Source organism: Pygoscelis adeliae, unplaced genomic scaffold (assembly GCF_000699105.1).
Source record: "Pygoscelis adeliae isolate BGI_AS28 unplaced genomic scaffold, ASM69910v1 Scaffold139, whole genome shotgun sequence".
Lineage (NCBI taxonomy): Eukaryota > Metazoa > Chordata > Aves > Sphenisciformes > Spheniscidae > Pygoscelis > Pygoscelis adeliae.
Genome location: NW_008825613.1, coordinates 1,740,073 through 1,752,234, shown reverse-complemented (window position 1 = coordinate 1,752,234; position 12,162 = coordinate 1,740,073).

Here is a 12,162-nt window from a genome sequence, read left to right as displayed (position 1 = left end):
CTAGAATCATATAGATGCTACATACTGGTCTTTCTCTACAGTTTGAGTGGCATTTTAAATCCAATGGGAAACTATTAAAATAATCTTGTGTGACTAAATTGCAAGATGTTCGAAATTAAAACCCAGTGATCCCAAAATAGGTATACCACGCAAAACAAACAAAAAGGCGCATTTCAGGCATGCAAGCTCTGGCAAGGCTACATAAACACTAATGTTTTTATCACTTTCCATGATTTTTACATAACAGACCACTACAGCAGTGGCTAAGGTAGCTCTGAATGCCTAAATGTAAGATATTGCAATAGACGGGAATGTACAGATCTGAAAAGGATTATCGATCTTGTTTATCAAAAAAACAATTCCCCACTTCTGGAAAAATATTCTAGTTTCTTATTCTGAACTACATGCAATTCACTTGCCAAAAGCTACCTGAGATAAAGAAGTTAGGAAAAGTACCTCTTAGCAAAAAAAAAAAAATTAGTGCTAAGGAAAAAGGCCAAATAAGAAAATTGTAAGTTTACACCTAGAGCCAATGTAGTAAAGAATTCACAACAAATTGCTAGAAAATTACTGGTATTTATTTTCCTGGTGGTGTAATGATATATGGATTTATTTTTTTTTTTAAACAGAACTCAAGAAAAGAAAGCACTTCAAGTTTTAAACATTATTAGAAACGATAATGTAGTGAAGAAGCTTCACTGAAAAGCAAACAGAAATGAAACTAGCAGCTCGAAAACAGACCATACCCTACCGCATTAACATACTCCTCCTCAAACTAATTTTAGAAGGAGTAAGAACAAAGCATGATATGTTTGAAGTTGGCCCTGCTTTAAACAAGGGGGCTGAAACAGGTGATTTCCAGAGGTCCCTTTCAACCTAAATTATTCCACAATTGTAAGAATAGTTTTTATTTTTATGGTTAAAATATAACAAAGCTCCAAAGACTAATCATCAGAATGGAAGAAACTGCAGCAGCTTCCAAGATATTAATATTCCAGTTACTTGTACACAAACAAAAGCCTGAAGTAGAATACAAACTACTTTACTCCATCCTTGCAGAATTCCCACAAGCATAAGTACTCACAGGGAAGCAACATGGACCAAGTTCTGCATTGACACAATTAACCAGAAGACTTAAGAAAAACATTAAGAACTGAATACACGGAAATAACGTTTTCTACTCTCAAAAAAAGAATTAGCATTTACTATGTTGTAAACCAAGTATTAATACACATTGGTCTGCTTGGACTATTCAAAAGATTATTTATGCAGACAATGAGAAAAATATGAAAGCTTTTGAGAAATCCAAATAAATATCTATAGCTGCCTTAAATACAGACACTGAAAGGGGTTCACGTCTGGTTTCCAATTTATTCTGTACTTGCCCAAACTCTAAAAATAGCTTATCTTAAAAAAAAACACCATTACGTTGCTTAACTTTCAGAACTTGTGATAACTTCAGATACTATCAAATCACATAAATCTTAAACTTTGAACTTCACTCTGAACACATTTTACTCTGCAAGCAGTCCACACCTCTTTGTTAAATTAACAAAAGGTACTACATAATTAGCAATGTATTTACTATTTTATCAGTTACTACTTGCCATAAGCAGAAGAAACTGGTTATAAATCATGTGCACCTGCTCTACACCTATTAACAATGAATTACCAGCTACCACACCCCATCACTCCCTCCTCATTCCAGATATCAACCTGACTTCTACCTACCACCAGTTCTAGCATTTATACTCAAAAGCACCTCCTTTTGCATCCTGCTCTAAGCAGCAAGGCTACATAAATTACCATAGCAAAATAATCCAGTATATTAGCCTGCTTTCCACAGCACTTCTCCATAGAGGACAAGCATTCATGCTAGCAACAGGGGTAAAATAAATTCATTTTGACACACCACATCAAGAAAAACCCTCAGTTTCAACTATAGTATCACCCATGAGACAGATGCCCAAACTTCACCAAATTCCCACGTAACTTGCTCAAATTTCTATTCGCAATCGTCAGCTTTACTACACATTTTTTTCCATGCGTTTCAGCCTGCAGTTTATACTCAGATGCTTTTTTTCTGCTGTTGGCTCTTCCTCTCCAAGAGGCTAAGAAATGAGATACCTTCCAGGATTCCCAGCTGGTGCAAGATGGAAGCGAAGCAGACAGACACCCCAAGTGAAGGGAACAGAACATCTTAACAGCAGCGTTTCCAGTTTGCAGGCTCACAGACTTGTCCAAACACCAAAGCCTCAAAACACACAGGCAGAGAGAGATAAAGAGTTCCAAAATAACTGGGGCGGTCTCACGCTTTTGGAAAGCGCGATCCTCTTTTGGCTCCTGCATCTCACGTGACCCCTCTTCCCCTCCTTCACTCCTCAAGGGCAATGCATGAGCAGTACATGCACAGCTCGCATGCATTTCTTCTTTTAAACAGGAGCAAGCCAGCAGAATTGAATGCTTAAGCTTAACCGTGCATCGTTACAGGTGCATTTTTAAACCCAGAGCTGGTATTGCAAAAGGTGTTCCACAATATGCCAGTAAGAAAATGGAAAAAGAATTCAAATGGGCCAGGGGGAGGAGAATACGGATCAATTTACTGATGCTGATTCAATAAAAGTGTTGTATGCTCTGCGGTTTTGCAATCTGACAGCACAAAACCTGAAGTGTTGCTGAAAAACAAATATCCAACAGCGAACAGGGAGGAGGGAGGCACTGTTGTTAGAAAAACATGATTGTTTTTTAAACGGGCAAGCCAATTTCTCCCCCACCTAAATATAAGCATCCTGAAGTACCTTACTTATTTTCTCAAAGTATTACACTGGAATGCAATTCACATGCCACTGCTGACTCACTCTTCTGTCTGTAACAGATCTGGCCTTAAAGGACACCAGCCACAGTGAGCAAATGACACCTTTCCACGGCATGTGTGCGAGGCTGCAGGCTTCACCTACACCAAACAAAAGCAAGAGACAACTATGACAAATGCATTCATATTGCTGGTGAAGATCATTTTATCTTTTTAATACATGCTTCTGACACGCATGCTGAAAAAGCATGTTGCTTTGAAACTCTCTTGTTGGTTCAAGCAACTGAAGAATGCCTTTTGCTTTAAGGAGCAACATAAGATGGAAGAACAGAGTGGAAGTGCTGTTGCTGTTTGCACAGATGATCTAAATCTCTGAGCAGAAATAGCAGTTTCGTCACTTAATTGAAAAAGCTGCCATAAAAACCAAGCTCTTCCACCCTTTCCTCTCCTGCGAAAAGATGCAAGATCTGCAGCAAGTGAAGGGGATGATTGTCACTGCAGCAGTACTAGCTTGCTTCTTCCTGATGCTGGGGAATGAAATAGTCCTCCTCAGGGACAGCCGGTGATCACTGCACAGAAGGGTACTGAGCCAAGCCAGTTACGGGAGCAACCTTCCACTGAGCATCATCTTCAGCAAGTTCTTCTATCACTAGCCATGCTCAACAGTTCAGAGACACTGCTTTTCACATCTCAGTTAATTTAACATTGATTTCCAAAGCTGAAATTAAGATATTCGCTACCAAGATGAGATTTCTTACGAAGGAGCTTGGAAGCTGGGCTTACATTCAAAGCAAGAATTCCTGAGTCATCATGAAATCGGTAATGATACCGGTAATTTTAGAAATCTGGAAGAACTGATGATTTAAAACATGCAACAAATTCATTACCAATTCCAAGCTTTTTTTTTTTTTTTTAAAGACAGGCAAATGAAAATGGAAAAAGCCTCAGCCATTTATTGAGGCAGTTCTACAACACATGCAAAACAAAGTTAACCAAACTGTCATGACTACCAAAATTTGAAATGAGCTTTCTGAAAAACATAAAATAAACCCTGCCACATTTTGCCAAAGTAGCTCTTTCCTAAGAAACCCATTCCCAGAAATGGTTTCAACAGTTTTTAAAGCACTCATTCCTTTCTCAATCTTGTAAACGTGGAAGCTGGGATTTTAGTTAGTGATCATAATAAAAAAAAAACCCACGAGACAAGACTCATAACAGCAGCAGCAAAACACTAATATGCCATCCTCTACTCAGGTTCGTACTTCTTACTAACTACAAAACTTCAGCTTTCAAATGAACGAAGATGACACTACGCTATACCCAAGGAACCTTAAAATGAAAGCACCCAATAATTTAAGTTACCAAATGCCACAACAAAAAAGCGATTCTTCATCAATATTGAAGACATACCAAAGCAAATAATCCATACGCCACTTCAGAAATGCCTTTGCTCTAATGCTGTTCGTAGATTTAACAAAACAGTGTTCTTAAAGCCTAAAATCATTCCCACATGCTAAAGATGATAGTCTTCCCAGTTGCTATGAGAAAAATCCTGTATCATTACGCAAATCAACAGTTATTATCACTTTCAAAAATAGCTGTCTATGTATTCACATTATGCCAAGATCAAGTTAAAGAATATACACTTGAAATTTTACATACATATAGATATAAAAGCAAATTACTCATGTTGGTCCTATAACTGATTCTCCTCACAAATTCAGCCTTTTTCCTAATAATGGAAGGTGGCCAAAAAAGCATAGCGAAATATTTACCAATTCTTAAATTCTTAAAGAGCCACAAGAAAGTTACAAAAATACAGCTATAGCCTTTCCTGCAATGATCAACATTCTCAATTAGTATCTAGAATGTGAGTCATTAGAATTTCTAAGTAATTTTATGAAGTCCGATTTCAAACAAAGTATTTAATCCCTTATCCTCGCTCCACTCATGAAGGTGGCTATAACAGAAAAACAGAAAGCAAATGACATAATCTTCCTATTGGATAAGCATGCTTAGAGCATGCAGTGCTTAAGAATTTACATATAGCTTTACTTTTTAAACCCAACACTGACAACAGATTTTTAAATCAAAACACAAATAAAAACAACTTTAAAACTATTAGCCCTTTACAATCAAAGGCTTCAGGAAGACCTACCAGTCATTAGACTTCATCTTTCTTTAAAAAGGAAATTTAAAACAAGCTGAGTGTTCCTGAAGCTGTGAATGATGGCCACTGTTCAAGTCATGCTTTGGAGCTAAAAACTTACTGCAAAACCTGAACCTGACACCTGCAAATAAAAGGACAACAGTCCATTTTTTCCAACCCTCAGTTTCCAGTTTCCAAATATGAACCTTATTTAACAAAGAACAGATTTAAATTGGTGAATCTATGGCCTGAAAAAAGCTTCACAACTGCCAGGAATGCAAATTTTCACTTCCAGTTCAGGCAAGCAAGGCATGTACTTGCTTTAATCCGCTCCTGAACAGCCCACTCCTCATTCATGTGCAAGCTGCTGTCAGTTTTGCTCCACTATGCATCACCCACCACCCTCCTGCCTGCAGAGAGCCACAGTGCAAAGGAAACCAGCCTCTAGCATGGGGTGGCCAAGCTGTCAACTGCTAAGTCCCATTTGATAGCGACACTGAAGAGCAGAGGAACAACGTGACTTTGAAGTCTCCGAAAGTTGCTTTGTTGTGTCAATTTGTCTGCAATTTTCAGGAACTCTGACTTCAGTAACCATACAACGTGGTCTAGCAGTGCATCTGGCCCTACCAACTACGAAATGTTAGCGTGCTAACCTCAAGCCCTTTAACTCCAGCTTAAACAAGTCCATATAGCAACAGCAAGAGAAAAAACTGCTCTTGCTGTTCAACAGCTTGACAGCCTGAAGCTACAGGGGGAGTGTTACGAGAAGTGTCCACACTCCATCCTCAAACAGATTTAAGAGTCCTGACAAATGGCCAAGTTCTTATTAGTGCCATTTTCTTGACAGCATCCCTACAAAAAAAAAAAAAAAGAGACATAGGAAAATATACCCAGCCCAATCTAGAAAAGTTTCCTAGCATATATACTGTTCAGTCTGTACACATGCATACCTTTTTTGTTTTTAACAGGCGGCACTTCCATTAGCCAGCGTGAAACGCAAAATAAGTTTATTATTTTTCTATGAGTCTGGATAATCAGGAAGTATAAAGGAAATGAACAGGAAGAAAGTTCCTCAGAGCAAAGGAGGATTCCTTGTAGCCAGCCAGCTGCACTTGCCAACCTTACCATCTGTGCCTTAAAGAACAAGAAAAGAGACCAACTCAGATGTGGCTGAGAAACATTTTATGATTTAGAAGAAATGCATTTAACCCCTTAATGCTCAATATTTCAACTACAACTCTTTTTTTTATTTATTTTTTTAATCTTTCAGCTTGTAATTTAAATGCAGCAACCTAGACAAGGAACAACAAAACTGCAGCTCCTTTGTATCCGGGAGGCTAACTTGTCCAGATGAGGTCACGGGGCTGACAACAGGTCTGGAGGGGAAGTCAAATTCCTGCAGCGCGAAGAAGTGAATCAGAAGATGATACTGCCAGGTTGTCTCGGGAACCAGCTACATCGTCAACTCACTTCAATCCCATAGCAGGGCTTTTGGACCTGCTTACTATATTGCATTTGGGAAGTATTCCCAGAGCAAGTGTCTCTCCCTTCATCTGTGAGGTGTATGAAATGTGTCCTGGGGCTCTCAGCCATATGGAGGCTTTGCTAAACAGCTAATAGGGTCAAGAAGATTGGAAAAAAACCCACACATAATCCACCTAATAAGCAGGCACCATTTTTTTTGCAAAACACAGTATCACCCTCATAAACCTCACAGCATAAATACAAAAAGTTGTAACAGAGAAGCATGAAAGAAGACGATGTCTACTCTACAGAAGAGCCTGTTCTGACAAAGACTGAGAAAAAGATGTCTTAAACTTCCATTTCAACATGGTTTAGAATCACAAATAAAGACAGGGAAACATGCAGATAGTAAAGGAAACATGAGCTTGTTGTGAAGAACTGCAAATCCCTCTAAAACAGCTGATGATATTACAGGACACAAAAAAGCTACCCTTCCCATTAAGAAAAAGCCAAGAGCAAACAGGAGCATAACAAATGATGCAACAGCACACTATATTGTTCATACAAAATTTGATAGAAAGAACTCTTCAGCTGAGGAGTCAAAGATTGGGCCTCAACTCCTTAATCAACTTCAAGTGCCAGTCTACTGCACCGAACAAAAGCCTACAATCCCAACAAGTTTCTAGAGGTGGAAACATGCAGAGGTCCAGTTAAGAAGGCTTTTTGTTTCTGCTCACGCTTTGAAAGAAGCTGCATCCCATCTTATCATACCTACCCTGGCATCCCAACTAGCTGCAGCAACACACAGCAGCCCGAGGCCAAAAGCTGCCCCAGTGGCAAAGGGCACTATACGTGCGAGGCTGAGCAGCTGTCCTCAAGGTAACACATCTGCTGAGTGGATCTTCTCAGAAGGAGGCAATGTATATCACAAGCTTAACTGTTGCATCTCAGTTTGAGACTGCCGAAGTGACAAATTTACCTATTTTAACCCACGAACCAATTTCAACATGAACTCTTTCAAGGCAGAGTACAGGACCTCCCTGGTATGTGTTCTCAGCACACTACCACACTTTGCAGGATCTCCTTTAAAGAAGCACCTATGTATGCTTAAGCATATCCTAACCTCAAACACCCACAGAAAAATACAAGGATTTTATTCAGTAAAAAGAAGTCAGCACAGAGAGTCACTACTTTGATATTTACTGACAGGAAGTAAAAAATGGCTCAGTCTCAACTTTTTGCAAGTCTGAAAGGACATCCAAAACTTTCAGACACGGGAATTTAAAACGGCTATCAGGCTGGAGGACAAATATGTCACACTAAAAAGCTTTATAAAACATAAGCTACAAAAGCCTAGAATTTGTATGAATTTATCAAACCTGAATTGGCGGGGGTGGGGGGGGTGGTGGTGGTACTGATCCAAGAGAAAAGAAAGGCAAGCAGCAAAACAAGACATAAGGCCATCCCAATAAACCATTTCTCAACCAATGAGCCCTGAGTAGATAATATTAATTTCATTCTAATGAGATCTAGTGTTTTCCTCCTCTAAATCTTAGTACAAAAAGAAGGACATTACTTCTCTAACTCACCCACACAAGAAATTAAAGAATAGAAAATGCACAACTACTTCAATTCTAGCCTGATATATATCCAGGCAATGCAATGAATTAAACAGAGGCCTCTAAGAAAATTAATCATGCAATTAAAAGCTATTATACTACAGCTCCACAAAGGCAGAAATAAGTTTATAAAGACATTTCTTAAGCACTTCACTACAAAAAAATGGATATTAAGCAGTTTTTATGCACTGCTGCATGTTAGGGCTGTGAAGCTGGGACTTCATCTTTAAAGGGAACAATGCCAGCTTTTGCAATAGTCATCATCCCAAACACAGAGCAGTTGAGTTTCATTTTTTGGCTGCACAGTCAATTACCATTTGAATCACAGAGCCCACTACTTTAACTATATTGCCTAAAAATCGTTACTAAGATAACCTAGATTTGCGCAGCACGATACATGGCCTAATTGCATGATTATTTACTTCCATTATACAAAACTTCTTTTTTCGAGGCCTCATAGGCAAGACGGTAAACGAGGCAGATGACAGATAGGAGCAAAGAGGATGCTAGCTTGAATTAGAAACTGGAACAAGGATTTGTTTACATCTGAAATATCAATCTGGGACTAAGACACATTCAAAAACTAACAGCAATCTCTGAACCCAAAGTAGAGTCAACCACCAACAAAGCATTCGTGTTTCAGAAGAGATGCTGTTCTACAGGGGCACTTATGAATGTTCCCATATTTTTCAAATAAATTCCCTTCTTACAATCCGGAAATCACCATCCCAATAACTCACACGAATGCACAAACATGCACAGCTTTAATCCCAAAAACCTTCACAGAAGTGCCAAATCAAAGGAGCCCACAACTACCCTAGTATTAAAGATGAGGCATCAGGCATATCCAGCAACCACTACTCACAACTCCAGGCTATATCCCATTTACCCCTCTGAAAAAGCTATGCAATAATTAACCTTCAATATCCACCCTACATTAGGCATAGTAAATGAATACAAATCACGTGCAGCTCCGAGTTGCACATTACTTGCTGAGTACTCAAACTAGAAAGGAAGTGGGCTTTAAAAGGGAGTTAGTTATGACTAATGATAGCAACTTTGGTCTGTAATATAATTAAGGGATTTGACAGCTCAACTACCTATTCCCTCCCTTTTCTTCCAGTTTGTCAGAACACAAGTATTGTCCCTTAAATCATTATACAAGAACCATTTTCTTGTTTAAACACGTTGTAAGGGAAGACTCTAGGCTAAGGTACCAGGGGTATAATTTGTCAGCTTATGCAGCATTAATGTGGCAACAACATTAATCCATTAAAAATATAAATTCATTTAAGAAACTACTCAGAGATTCACAACTGGCAAAAGCAACTTGGTAGACAGAAACTTTATATATAAAATTTCAACTTTGTAGTTATTACATTTTGAAGTTTAGTTTTGGCATGGCTTTACATTTTTAACACAGGGGGTTTTAACATAATGTGTTAATAAAACACATTATTTCAGTCACATTATTACTGAACAAATGCTATCAACACACAAAGAGGATTTAAGTGTCCAAACCATCCTACAAGGAAGAAAACGGAAAATACAGTCACCTCTCTTCTGGAAGAAAATTAGAAAATTCTGTACTCCTCTACAGTGTTTTAACACGTCGTTTAGCAAATACTGGTTTTCTCTACAGCAGTCACTGTACCTCAAAACCTTTTGGTAACAAAAAAAAATGTCCTTAAATGAGATGTATTAAGTGTAGCACTGGATAGCACAGGAAAAACACATTTTTGTCCCAAAGAAATCTGCTGATCACCAGCCTAGCAGCCATCAAGAGCCAACTAATCTTTCTGCATGTATTATACTGTGGCAATAATAGCCATTTCAAGTGTTGCATAAGCTCCACACTCAAGGCTATATCCTTTCCCTAAACATGCCGTAACCATCTCACGAAGTCAGTGGAAGTCACATGTAATTATCTTGAGGACAGAAAGGCATTCCCAACTAGCACAAGTTCCTAGAAAGATGCACTTTCAAAATTCATCAACCTTCTTCAAGACTCAAGTCAGACCCAGTGTTGATGCATGGCCAACCAATTACACCAAGAGCTAAACCAAGAGCTTAATGGGTGGGATTTTCATAAGTCCTCAACACTGACCTAACCATCCTCACTGAAGTCAGTGACCAGCCTCAACAAAGATAATTTCTCAAGGGCCTCAAGTGCCAACACCTCATCAGTCTTATTGTAAGAGATAATGAAGATAAACTTGGATTTTTCCTTAAAAAAGAAATGCTCAAAACCAGTACCAGTCTTCGTAAAGCTTGCATTTTATTCAGCATTACCCTCTTAATGTTTAACGGCAAAGCTTTGGATGTTCTGAAAATTACACACACTTAACTAAGCTTACAAACAGATGTCAATGAAGGTTAGCTTCAGTTGTCTTTTTCCTAAAAAGTCACCATATTTTATAAAGTGTCCACATTAGCTGTACTCATTTCTTTCTCCACCTTGAAAAGAACATACAGCCATAACTTTAACAGCAGAGCTACATGAAACCAAGAATCAGTTTGCAGCTTTTGTCGATTTAAAAGTGTGCACAGGCAGTTATTTTTTAACTTCATGTTTAGCTTGTGCAAACAGTCTTCAGCAACGCTGCACATTGATTAAAAATTTCTGATGATGCAAGATCAAGTCATTCATTAGGAAGCCTGTACTACATTTAAGCAAGCACAACGAGATGAGCTGTAATTTGTCAAGCATCTTTTAAGTCCCTTTCCGAGCAACTGCAGTCAAAAAGCAGGGCAGAAAGGGGCTGGAGTTACTTTGAATGGATGCAGCGAGGGCTGCACAACAGAGCACTTGCTCAAATGGTGGGGGTTTTGTGTGTAGGCTTCAGCTGTCAAACAACGCTATCCACAAATATGCACGTACTATGGCAATATGTCAAAGGGGTTTTTTTTTAGGTTGTGAGGAAAAGTAAGTGATCCAGCACGTCTCTAACCCCAGAAGAGAAAAATGCATGAACACACTTGCATCTATCACCACCTTGCTTTCTCCATCTGGACAATTCAAAAACCTTTATCCTTGGTAAGTGCAGAAAGACCAATTTCCCCAGGATCAAATACATCCTACAGCAAGCAGGTAACTGAATCAAACTCTGGGAAGTCCCCAGCCAGTACCGTTTTACTGCTGTCTATTCAGACTCCTTAGATGAATTCAGAGCAAAACTGGCACTAATCTTCTTGTCCAAAACCCAAGATTGTTCCAGGCTGCAGAAGCAAAACAAGTCTGTCGGGCTCTTAACACTGCTAAGTAACATGGTTTACTTCGGAACAAAGAAATACTTTTCCACCAATAAAATGCATTGCCAGTTGGTTTCTTCTAGTTTCTGCTAAACCCTCCCAGTCCTTACTGCACTTGTGTGCAAAAAAAACTTGCTACAAAACATCTAACAAACTTCAATTTTAAAATGAAACCAAATATTTTAAATTAATGGCATTTCCAACTCGGGCTCTATTTTTAAATGCAGTATGTACCTCATGCCACTAACTTATTTTTTTCCTGGATGCTGAGCCATTTTGAGTGAAGTCACATAATTTAAAATTTCATTAAAAATGCAAAGAACTTTAGGACGGCAAATAGCATAAAGCAGTATGATATTCTAAGCAGCTTCCACTCGCAATTTTAGCATTCCCTGCCTTTCATTATATGAGACAAACTACATGTGAGACTTGTGAATAAACTGCACCCAACATCTAATCTTTACTGAATATTGCTGCAGTTTATATGAATATGTAGGTCACGAGCTACACATGCTTCAATTAAGCATCAGGGTAGGCATGCTCTACCCTATGCTCAGGCTAGATGGCCATTTTCCTGTGTAACAGAAGGCCTGGAAATACGAGACAAAGTTTAACCAAAGCTATAATAGGCACAAGAAGCAGTTACACGATTTTTTCCACTTTAGTCTCAAACAGTTAAGCCACTTGCTAAAACTCAGTTACACACGGACCTCTTAAGACACAGGCAATCAATGCAATGTGCAAGCCTTGCATGCAAGCATTCACTCTTCACTGTTCCCTGCAGTAAAATGGTCAACAACCAAGCTGCACAATTTCATAAATACCAAAGATTATAGTGCCTCAGAAAATATACTAGTCATTGCATC